The following is a 12,109-nucleotide window of genomic DNA, read 5'->3' on the forward strand; positions in this document are numbered from 1 at the left end:
AGCTGATTGTGATAATTCACTTGGAGTCCCATAATAGTCCCACAAAAGCAGCTTTACCAGTCAGGAGAATCAACCAGATATCACATTGTGACAACTAAATTCTAAAAGCTAAAAATTACACTACATTATTTTCCTCACTTAATTGCGCTCTAGCATATAACCACAGCGAATCGGGAATAAATATACATAGGCTACATGTTCTTTTGTCTTTACATGTCCGCAATTTAACATCAAACACAATGTGGGCCCCTCCCCCCATTGTCACTAGTGAGTGACACACACACACACACACACACACACACACACACACACACACACACACACACACACACACACACACACACACACACACACACACACACACACACACACACACACACACACACAAGTCTGTCTAATTCAGATGCACATGCACTGATTTTATATTCTCGTTCTCCATTTTGGATCAATATACAGGTCATATATGACAGCATTGATCGACGTGTTCATTCAAGTGTCTATGTGTGTAAAATCCATGCTGATATCAGAGTGTAATCTGAGGTCATTTTGAACTCATTTTAATTTCTTGGATATCTGTAAAACAGCCTTCAAATTGCATGTGTTCAATCCCACTTGATACTCTCTGCTAGAATTTCAAATCTCAACAAGAATCATTGAATTTTGTCAGTTCTTTAAACTATAATAGACAAACAAATGGAAAAAAGGAAATCTCAGACTTACAAATAAAAAATCTCTCTCCATTGTCTTTGTTTGCTCTTATTAAACACTAACTCCTTCGTTCTCGAAGAGTTTTAATAAACTCTGTCTGAGAACAACAAATAAAGTAATCAAATGCGTTTGAGGAGGAAGTGTAGTGTGTTTTCTTTTTCATCTTGATCATTTTTTTTATTATTCTGTATTGGAAAGACATTAAAGTATATTCCAAGACCTAATAATTTTGAGCTTTGCCATTTGAGAATAATAACTTTGTTAGAATGACTACTTGTATGTATTCAGGCCTGTTTTAAATTACAGAAAGCCATTTTATTTAACAGTAAAACAAATAGTGCATACTTTAAAAAGAAACTGATTTATAGTACACTTATTTTGTTAATGAGAACATTTAGACATGTGCTCCTGCATTGTGTAAATCCATTCCTATTTTTGAAGTCTCTCTGAGGAGGAGGTCTGACAATAACTGTGCTTGCTTTAAAGAAGCCAGCAAAAATCATCTTATTCATCCAAGTCTTGTTAAACACACTGTTGACTCTCTGCAACAACATTCTCTAATTGTTCATATGAGTCCCTGAGGCAAAGAGCTCTTTAGGGTGGTGGCAATCATGCCCCTCATCCATAGCAACCATGGCTAAAGGTCTATGTGTGTGCATGTGAGGGGGAGGTAAGGACAGCTTCATTGTTCCACTGACAGGAGGCACATTCATTATCATAAAGGAATGTGTCTATGTAACCTTCACTTGTTGAATAGTCCAAAAATAAGATTGCAACAACCATACAGTCCAATATGCAATATACACACATCCTCTCATGAGAAAATGTAACTATTTTACATAGTGGCGATTTAATACGAATTTGAACAGAAATGTAAGGTTTTTAGAAAAAAACGCAAGCATGAAGGTCCACCCCTAGCCCTACCCCTGAACCTAACCATCAGTGGGGCGTAAGCAGATTGTACAAAACGTATGAATGAGCTCAGAACTCAATCCTCCCTGTCTTTCAATTTAAATGCTCTATATACTGTCACTTAAATAGAAAGGCAAAAAGCACAGAAATTAAATTACGAAAAAAAAAAAAGAATAACCAGTTAGGGCATAATGAGGATTTTAATGTTAATTTTGTTCAAGAGAAGTTTGCATCATGAGCAGAGAAGTTTAACTGGTGATTGTTCCTGATTCCTGTCATAAGCTGGCTTGATGGTTGAAGAAGCCAGCTGTACAGTGATGTTGAGGTTGACTGATGTGTTTGCTGGGATAACAAGATGCTCTCTCTCCTGAATGTATTTTGCACCCAGTTTGAGATGCCTGCAAGGCAGAGATTATTGATTATTACCAGGCTGGAAAAAAGCCATGCACCTTCATGACTTTGCACAATGAGGTCTAGATATAAGAGTCTAGGAAAACTTTGAAGGCATCAGTCTCCATAAGAAGCGAGAAAAGGAGGACAGTTGACAGTGTCTGATAGTCTCACTCTCCGCAAAAAGTGGCAAGGTCATCAGCAGTGAGAGAAGTGGTGAGAGGAGGAGAGAGAAGAATGTTGTGAATAGTGTTGCTGATCTTGTTGCAATAGAAAGTGACCTTGGCAGCAAAAGAGTGGAGGAAAGATTGATACCTGCCCATCTTTTGACTTCTTCTCAGTAGCCCTGAGTTGGATGTGGTGGTCATGAAGATTATCAGACTAGAATTGTTCAAGTGAGGAGAGGTGGGTAGTGGAGGTGTCACATGTCAGTGTATGTTTGGACTTTTAGTTTGTGTTATGATTTGTTCCTGTTTTCCTTTGTTCTTTTGCCGCCACTTCTTCGTTTCCATGGTTACTGTCATTATCAGTTCAGGGGCACGTTCAAGTTCAAAACGGTGCGCAACGTTTTGCTACGGTTTCCGGGTTGAACGTCATGTTTCCTGGAATCGGCGTGCACCGGTGTGCAACGGGGTTTGAGATCATAGACAGTATATAAACTGGACACAGCGACCCCATTGGATTCAACGGAGACAAGTGAAGTCAATTAGAAGCACTAACTTCCTGATGGTCGAGCGTACTGCGCAGACTCAAACTGAGCTTGACGACGTAGATGTGACGTAAGCAACCCGTCTATCTACTAGTAGCTGTGCCGAGAGAAATCTGAATCATTCCCTTCCGAAACTTGCAGAGACGGAGAGTGTGAGTAGGAGGTGTCCATGAGCTAGAAGCAGGAGAAACTTTTGCCAAGTATTCTGATGAATTATTTTGTCATTTTGCCTCCACGTCCCCCCGATTGCGCGCAAGCTTCTCCTCCTGTCTATACGGTAATCTCTCTACTGTGTGACAGAGAGTCGCGTGGTTATGACGCAATCGTTAGCCTATTTTTACAAAAACTGCTTCATAACGTAAGATACAAGGTAATGGAGCCTTTTATACATTTTCGTGTCACTCGGAATCCTCAGCATCGCCTTGGCTCGTCGGCTCTCCGGCTCCATCCGGGTATCCTCTTCTGCCCTGGCCGCCTGCACAGCCTGCTCCGCCCTGGTCCCTCCTGCCTTCTGTCTGCCCTTCACCTACTCTTCGTCCTCCTCCTGAGCCCCCTCCCTCCGCAGTTGGTCTATCTACGGTGCAAGGTCGCGCCCTCCGGGAGGGGGAGGTACTGTCACGTGTCAGAGTATGTTTGGACTTTTAGTTTGTTTTGATTTGTTCCTGTTTTCCTTTGTTCTTTTCCCGCCACTCCTTCGTTTCCATGGTTAGTCATTATCAGTTCAGTTGTATCACCTGTTCAGTCATCATCGTCATCTGTATCACCTTTGTTCTGTGTAATCTGTTTGTATTTAAGTTCCGTCTGTTCAGTCAGTCTTCTTCTGATCTCCATTATATTTGTGTGTTGCTACCTGTTCTGCTGTCCTGTTTAACTACATTAAACCTTCGTTTTTGAAAATATATCCTTGTCTCCGTCTGCCTTCCTGCAACCACCCATGACAGGAGGGAAGGGCTAGTAGTGCTTGTGTGATATGAATAACCAACTCAAATTCGGTTAATTTTGTTGAGTCAAGATAATTTACCATACAAATGAAAAAATGAAAAACTAAATGGATACACAATAAAATTGTTTTGTATTTTCTTAGTTTCTCTTGTATAATGACATTGTATTTGATTCATTGACAAAAAAGGACATCCTTCATGCTGTTTTAGTATTTAGTCATTTAATTTATGTAAAGATGTTATTTTGTCATTTAATCGGAAACACAGGTTCATTGACTTGACCTTGAACAGGGCAGAGAAAGGGAGGTTGTATCCCTTTATAATTTATATTGTATTGTACATTTTATGGATGACATGGATGTGATATGTATGAGCTTTTTCTTTGTGTGTCAGAGTGTGCATGCATGTGCATATTCCTGTTTAATTCAGTAAGTGACTGACTCATAAAAAAATATATATATATAATTTAATGCTTTTTGCACTATTTAAAATGTGGATCAACAACAAATCATTTACCCTGCCAAGAGAAGGGTACAGGTGGACAAAAAGAAATAGACATTTGCACTGTGCAAGGAAGGAAGTTATAACATGCAATAATTCAAAATCAAATGCAGAGTAAACAGGAGTGAGGGGAGCAATGGAAGAGATACTATGCCATTACCTTGCATGCATTCTTTTATGCATTCATTCTTTCCTTCAATCTCTACATCCACTTACTCTGTGACATTCATATAGAGCCCCACGGTTTGTCTGATATCTTCACTAAAAACAGATTGTCCCTCTGGACGGGTTATTTTGATCTCCAGTGCCTTATCTCCTTGGAAACCACATCTGCAGCAATTATAATGTCTCTTTACAGTTGCCCTAGTGTGGTTTACAATAAACTGCCCCTATTATGCCATTTTAAAGGCTCCTAATTTAGTTTTGGAGGTCTCATATAACAGGTTTACATGCATCAAATGTAAAGAAAATAAATTTTCTCATAATATACATTACACATCACAACGGACTCGACGGATGAATCAGGGGCTGTTTACACGATACCGTAAAAACGTAAATTCGTAAAACTTTTTATGTGTTTTGGCCATTCAATTACACGACAACAGCGTTTTGGGAGCCTGAAAACGCAAACTGAAAACGGTCTCCATGTAAACAACAAAAACGGGAATTTCTGCTTATTGATTCTTGGCAGCAGAATACAGTGTTTTTAGTCGTTTTCGCAGATCTGTGTGAATGGGGATTTTGACAATGGTTCGGATAATTTTGATGTTTTGACAATGGTGTCGCCTGTACATGGAAAACTCAAGGGAAAAACGTTTCCTTTTTAAGCATAACGTTGACGTGTAAACATATCTCAGTCTCTCTAAATCCTTCTTTTCCAAAGGGCCTACTCTGCTTTGATTGGCCAGACGGCCCAGTCTGTTGTGATTGGTCTACCACGTACAGCATGTGGCTGAAGCTAAATGACCATTACCATAACTGAATTTCAGCTCAAGAGGCTTCCTAAAGCTCAGCGACTAAACACACTGTAAAGACAGTAACAATGGTGTCAATTTTACCATATCAATCTGAGCGCGGGTCCGATGATGAAACATTGGAAGAACTAGTTATTCAACCCAGACCTCCGTTGCAAGGAAGACTTGAGCAGGACGTTTCACAGTGATACGCTACACAGTTTGAGGTACATCGAGATATTGCAATTGTAATTACTCACAATCAACATTAACAACTGATGTGTATATTTCTAATTTATTGCAGTGCACATTCGGGAACTGTATCAATAACGGTGCATACATTAGCTGAGCACTAACATGAATGACTGATGTAACAAATCTTGCTCAGTCCTTTCTCTTTACTCAAAGTAGTAAGAACGACAGACAATCTACATTGATAGACAGTTTAATGTAATAGTGGCCCACTGCTGCTTAGCAGAAGTATTTCAGCTGGCGCTGATGATCAGCAGTGATTGGAGGACACACCCACACTAATAATACACACAACACAACAATCACACAAGACAAGGAAAAAGCAGTGAATTCATGAACCGTGACAGCCGGAAACTTACACAATATAAAACACAAAACTACATATTTTGAACACCTGGTAGAAAATATACACATCAATAATTATTCATTCTTACAGGTTGTGATTCTCAGGAGCAAGCTGGTCCAAATAAACTGGGTACTGACCCATCTTTCCAGAGCAAGCATTTTACGAATCCCACTTTGAACTCCGAGATTTGAGAAGCAGCCGTCAGTAAAATTATGTTTGTGGGTTCGCGGGCGGACAACGTACAACATAGGCGGGCATTATGAAAAACTATTATGGACTTTACAAGTTTGCAGTATGTTTACATTTCACAAACAGCTATAATTACACACTGTATGAAAGGGAATATTTGAAAAACCATAACAGGGGCACTTTAAGATTACTGGGGAATGCAAAAAGTGGGCTAGATATTCCAACCAGTAATTTTCTTGATGCATTTAAAGGGATAGTTCACTTTGAAATTAAATTTGGTATGTTTTAGCTTACCTCAAGGGCATCCAAGATGTAGGTATCTTTTTTTCCGCAGTAGTTTCAATTTTTATATTTTTAGGTCAAACCGTTCTTGTCTGTCAGTCATATAATGCAGGTCGATGGTCACTGTCTCAAAGAGCATGCACAGAGTCCAAATTAAAACAATACTCCATCGTCCAAATTAAACAATTCCCCATCGTAAGTACACATTGATTGCCCTAGACACGAAACGAGCGGTTTGTGTGAGAAAACGAACAGTATTTATATCGTTTTTACCTCTTGAACACAGCTGCGTCCAAATGATCTGAGAGCGCGGGCGGGTATAGACATATACACTAGATGTCGCATTGGCTACTGCGAAACCGTAGCCAATGCGACATCTAGTGTATATGTCTATACCCGCCCGCGCTCTCAGATCATTTGGATGCAGCTGTGTTCAAGTTCCATACACACATCAGGTGTCTGGAGAGCGTGCAGAGCCCGTTTCACCAACATCGATAGCGGAGAAGTCACGTGAGCCCCCCGCAGAACGAGTGGCACCACCCGCCGCGACGAGCAAGCCAGAGCCTGAGGGTTAGAGGGCTTGCCATCGCCCCGGAAGAAGTGTCTCAGCTTGGATCTGACCAGGGGTGTGAGTCTGAGACACCAGCAGCCGAGGGAACTGAGACGGAGGACTGGCTGATAGACATCTATGGGGTATTGTCAACTCCCACCCTATCCCACCCAATATCTAATTCATCTGTATTACTCAAATAGAACGTTGAGAACTGGGAATTGTTTTTTGTTCTATTCTGTGTGAACTGTGTCATGATTACCTTTGTCATCTCAAGTCTCGTTTCATCGTCACCACCACAGTGCTCAGCCAGTCCTCCAGTCCCATCGCTGCTGGATGCCTGCAGCCCTGTGCCGTCTCTGGGGATCTGCCCTGCATTGACGTCGAGCAACCACCAGAAGCGCCTGTCCAGGAGGAGCCATAGGCTCCGCCTCCGGCCTCGGATCTCCTTCCTCCCACCTTCGGCTCCACCAGAGACCTTCAGTCTAGTGGCTCCTCTGGATTCCCTTGTCCCACCGGCTCCCCCTTGGTCAGTCGTCTCACCACTTCTGCCACGGACATGCGGGCCTCCTTCCCGTCGGCATCGCCTCTGTCCTCGCTCACACCGTCGTCGCCCCAGCCCTCGGGTACTCTGGCTCCACCTACGACGCTTGTCTCAGCGACATCGCCTGGGTCTCCTGCACCAAGATGTTGCTAAGCTCCCTCGACCCTCGGCCTGCGCCAGTGGATCCGCCGGCTCTGTCTCCGTCTGTCATCCCCCAGATGCCGTCAGCCACCTTAACACTATCGTGACTCCTCCCTCATTCGACTCCGCCATGAGCTGTCTGCACTGGGGAGCTCTGGGTCTGTGCCATCGGCCAACCACCATTGTCGCCGCCAGGGGATCGTCGTCCTATACCATCACCATCTTTCTGTGTCGTCCTGCCAGTACCATCCTTTAGTGTCGTCTGCCTCTCACCATTCCTTTGCCACATCCTGCTACCGTCCCTTCCTTTCTGCCTCCCCGCATCGATTCGCCATCTCCCCCTCCAGAACCCCCACCATTGGCACGAGGACGCACCTAGCTGGAGGGGGGTGCTCTGTAGGGCTGTCACTTTTGTGAAAAAATCCTGTTCGATTTTTGAGACATAAGTGTTCATTGAATCGATTGTAAAATTTTCCATTTTAAATGCCAAATATAAAATCCACGGACTATTAACAGGCATTAGGACGAACGTAAAGAGGGCGCGCCGCGTTTGAGACGCGCACAAGTCAGCAATATTTCTGATGATTTATTGGCGTGAAGTTTTGTGCACAATGACAAACAAGAGTGCAACATTATCGAAAAACAATAAGCAGAGTGGACTGCCATAACATCAATGAAAAACATTACTGCAGGCTTCAACATGGCTGTGCCTACGATTAGAAATGTCAAACAAATTTGCCTAATAGAAATGGTACAATCGCCTACCTACGTGGGCGATTGTAGACCATAGCCCGAATCTGTATCTGTATGCATGAGACTGTCAGAATACCGGCAGAATTCACATTTTTGTAGTAAAAAAGAGACACATTATGCAGAAGTATAATTAATTTGCTGTTATGTGTTTGTCAGAGCCTTAGTGCAGCAGATTAATGGCATATTTCAAGAGAATCGTTCAAATTGGTATAGAAGCATGAAATTTGGCACAGATACTCTCTAAGGGTCACTTTTTGGGAAAAAGGCGTTGGCCACCGAAAAATTCAACATGGCGGCCATTTTTTCAAGATGGCCGCTATTTCTGTAAAATGCTCATTATGTCAATTGTTAAAACAGTGATGTAGGCATAACATTTTGTGAAAATACTCTCTTCAGAATGTTTTTTTTGGAAAACGGTGCTTGTCCCTCAAAAATTCAAGATGGCTACCAGTTTTCAAGATGGCCGCCATTTCTCTTGAATCCTTACATCTTTTTTTCAAATGGTGCTGCTATCATGAAATTTGGAATAAATATTCTTCAAGGAACATTATCATGGAAAAAGGTGTGTGCCGCTCAAATTCAAGATGGTGACCATTTTCAAGATGGCCACCATTTCTGTCAGAGCTCAATTTAATGTGTTAAGGAGGGTTTTGTTTAATAGAGTGAACGTCATTACACAACCAGGGCACACTGGTGACTTAACTGCTGTGGAACTCAGCATGGGGTTCAGTGTCAGCTGATCTAGTTTTACTTACACTGTAGTTCTTGACTAGTAGTAATAGTATAGCTAAGTTTAGTGTCCCAAATGCTGTCTACCAGCCCCTCATCAATTAGCTAGTAATAGATGTAGTTAGATAGCCGCACCTGAATTGACAGGTTGTGCCAGCGCGGGAGAGCCGAGCCAAGGGTAAGCAGGGCAATACATGACTTGTTCATGTATGCTTACCTGGAAGGTGTACAGATCACACGGGACTTAAATGGCACTGGATGAATGATCGGGCTAGGTGTAGGTGACCCGTACCTAGTTGTATCCCATACCTGAATGTGTACTATGTCTATGATTGAGGTGGTAAAAGGATAACCCCTCGGCCTTAATCAGACAACAAACCCCCAAAATGGCAAATGAAAATCCCATGTCAGCCAAGAGGCCAACTGATTGGAAGAAATGTTGTCTTTGTCAGACAGACACAAAGGAACCCCTCCAATCACCACCTACCCATCATGTTTCTCAACATGATGGCTATAAAATGATTGCCACCAACATTCCACTCTTACACAAGATGAACAAAATGCCAATGACCCTGGACCTGGAACGACTGGATGAAGGTGGTGGTATAGAAGCTTTGAGAAGGAACCAAGCGAAGTATCACTACAATTGTCGACATCGGTTCAACAACACAAAGTTACTTCGTGCCCAGAAGCAACAATCCGATGCTCAATGTAGTGAGATAGATGAAGGCCAAACAAAGCATCGCAGAACCATGATGCAGAAAAGTCTAGATGATCAGGTTTGCTTTCTTTGTGATAACATATCTCCTGAATCTGACCTACGTCAGGTAATGACACTGCAACTGAATGACAGACTACATGAATGTGCACAAACACTGAATGATGCTAAATTATTGTCTCAACTAAGTGGTGCTGATGCCATTGCACAGGAGCTGAAATACCATCATTTGCGTCTCATTCATCTTTACAACAGAGAGAAACCTCAGAAGGCTTGAGAAAGAGTCACAGAGTGAAACGATTCAACCAGCCATCTTTCCTATGGCTCTTTCTGAACTGGTCACCTATATTGTTGAAACCAGTCTCAATTCTGATGGTCCTTCCGCCTTCTGTCTCGCAGATACAGTGGGGAGAACAAGTATTTGATACACTGCTGATTTTGCAGGTTTTCCCACTTACAAAGCATGTAGAAGTCTGTAATTTTTATCATATGTATTCTTCAACTGTGAGTGACGGAATCTAAAACAAAAATCCAGAAAATCACATTGTATGATTTAAGTAATTAATTTGCATTTTATTGCAAGACATAAGTATTTGATACATCAGAAAAGCAGAACTTAATATTTGGTACAGAAACCTTTGTTTGCAATTACAGAGATCATTCGTTTCCTGTAGTTCTTGACCAGGTTTGCACACGCTGCAGCAGGGATTTTGGCACACTCCTCCAGACCTTCTCCAGATCCTTCAGGTTTCGGGGCTGTCGCTGGGCAATACAGACTTTCAGCTCCCTCCAAAGATTTTTTATTGGGTTCAGGTCTGGAGACTGGCTAGGCCACTCCAGGACCTTGAGATGCTTCTTACAGAGGCACTCCTTAGTTGCCTTGGCTGTGTGTTTCAGGTCGTTGTCATGCTGGAAGACCCAGCCACAACCTATCTTCAATGCTCTTACTGAGGGAAGGAGGTTGTTGGCCAAGATCTCGCGATACATGGCCCCATCCATCCTCCCCTCAATACGGTGCAGTCGTCCTGTCCCCTTTGCAGAAAAGTATCCCCAAAGAATGATGTTTCCACCTCCATGCTTCACGGTTGGGATGGTGTTCTTGGGGTTGTACTCATCCTCCTTCTTCCTCCAAACACGGCAAGTGGAGTTTAGACCAAAAAGCTCTATTTTTGTCTCATCAGACCACATGACCTTCTCCCATTCCTCCTCTGGATCATCCAGATGGTCATTGGCAAACTTCAGATGGGCCTGGACATGCACTGGCTTGAGCAGGGGGACCTTGTGTGCGCTGTAGGATTTTAATCCATGATGGCGTAGTGTGTTACTAATGGTTTTCTTAGAGACTGTGGTCCCAGCTCTCTTCAGGTCATTGACCTGCCGTGTAGTTCTGGGCTGATCCCTCACCTTCCTCATGATCATTGATGCCCCACGAGGTGAGATCTTGCATGGTGCCCCAGACCGAGGGAGATTGACCGTCATCTTGAACTTCTTCCATTTTCTAATAATTGTGCCAACAGTTGTTGCCTTCTCACCAAGCTGCTTGCCTATTGTCCTGTAGCCCATTACACAGCTCTCTGGTCTTGGCCATTGTGGAGAGGTTGGAGTCTGTTTGATTGAGTGTGTGGACAGGTGTCTTTTATACAGGTAACAAGTTCAAACAGGTGCAGTTAATACAGGTAATGAGTGGAGAACAGGAGGGCTTCTTAAAGAAAAACTAACAGGTCTGTGAGAGCCGGAATTCTTACTGGTTGGTAGGTGATCAAATACTTATGTCATGCAATAAAATGCAAATTAATTATTTAAAAATCATACAATGTGATTTTCTGGATTTTTGTTTTAGATTCCGTCTCTCAAGTTTCAGTGTACCTATGATAAAAATTACAGACCTCTACATGCTTTGTAAGTAGGAAAACCTTCAAAATCAGCAGTGTATCAAATACTTGTTCTCCCCACTGTATGTGCAACCTGTACCAGCAGCGTATCCTTTTTCTAACAGTGGCACTTCCTCTCTGTGGACTACACCTTGCCGTGGTGGAGAGGCTTGTGTACTCCAATGAACCTGAGACCTATGCCGGTGGGGATTTTATATCCCTGGCAAGTTTAACTAAGCTGGACAGGTCAAAGGAGAGGAGGCAGACAAAGCAGACATTATGACTATTTGACAGAAATGGTGGCCATCTTGAAAATGGTGTCCATCCTGAATTTTTGAGTGGCACATACCTTTTTCCAAAAGAGTGTTCCTTGAAGAGTATTTCTGCCTAATTTTATGCTTGCATCACCATTTGAACACTTGAAATAATTAATATTCGACAGGAACAGTGGCCATCTTTAAAAATGGCGGCCATCTTGAATTTTTGAGGGACAAGCATCTTTTTCTATTAACATGTCCTTTAGAGAGTATTTGTATACAATTTTATGCTTGGATCACTGCTTGAATAATTGATATAATAAGCATTGAATAGCAATGGCGGCCATTTTGAAAAATGGCCGC

Source organism: Leuciscus leuciscus (genome assembly GCF_965113295.1).
Source record: "Leuciscus leuciscus genome assembly, chromosome: 3".
Lineage (NCBI taxonomy): Eukaryota > Metazoa > Chordata > Actinopteri > Cypriniformes > Leuciscidae > Leuciscus > Leuciscus leuciscus.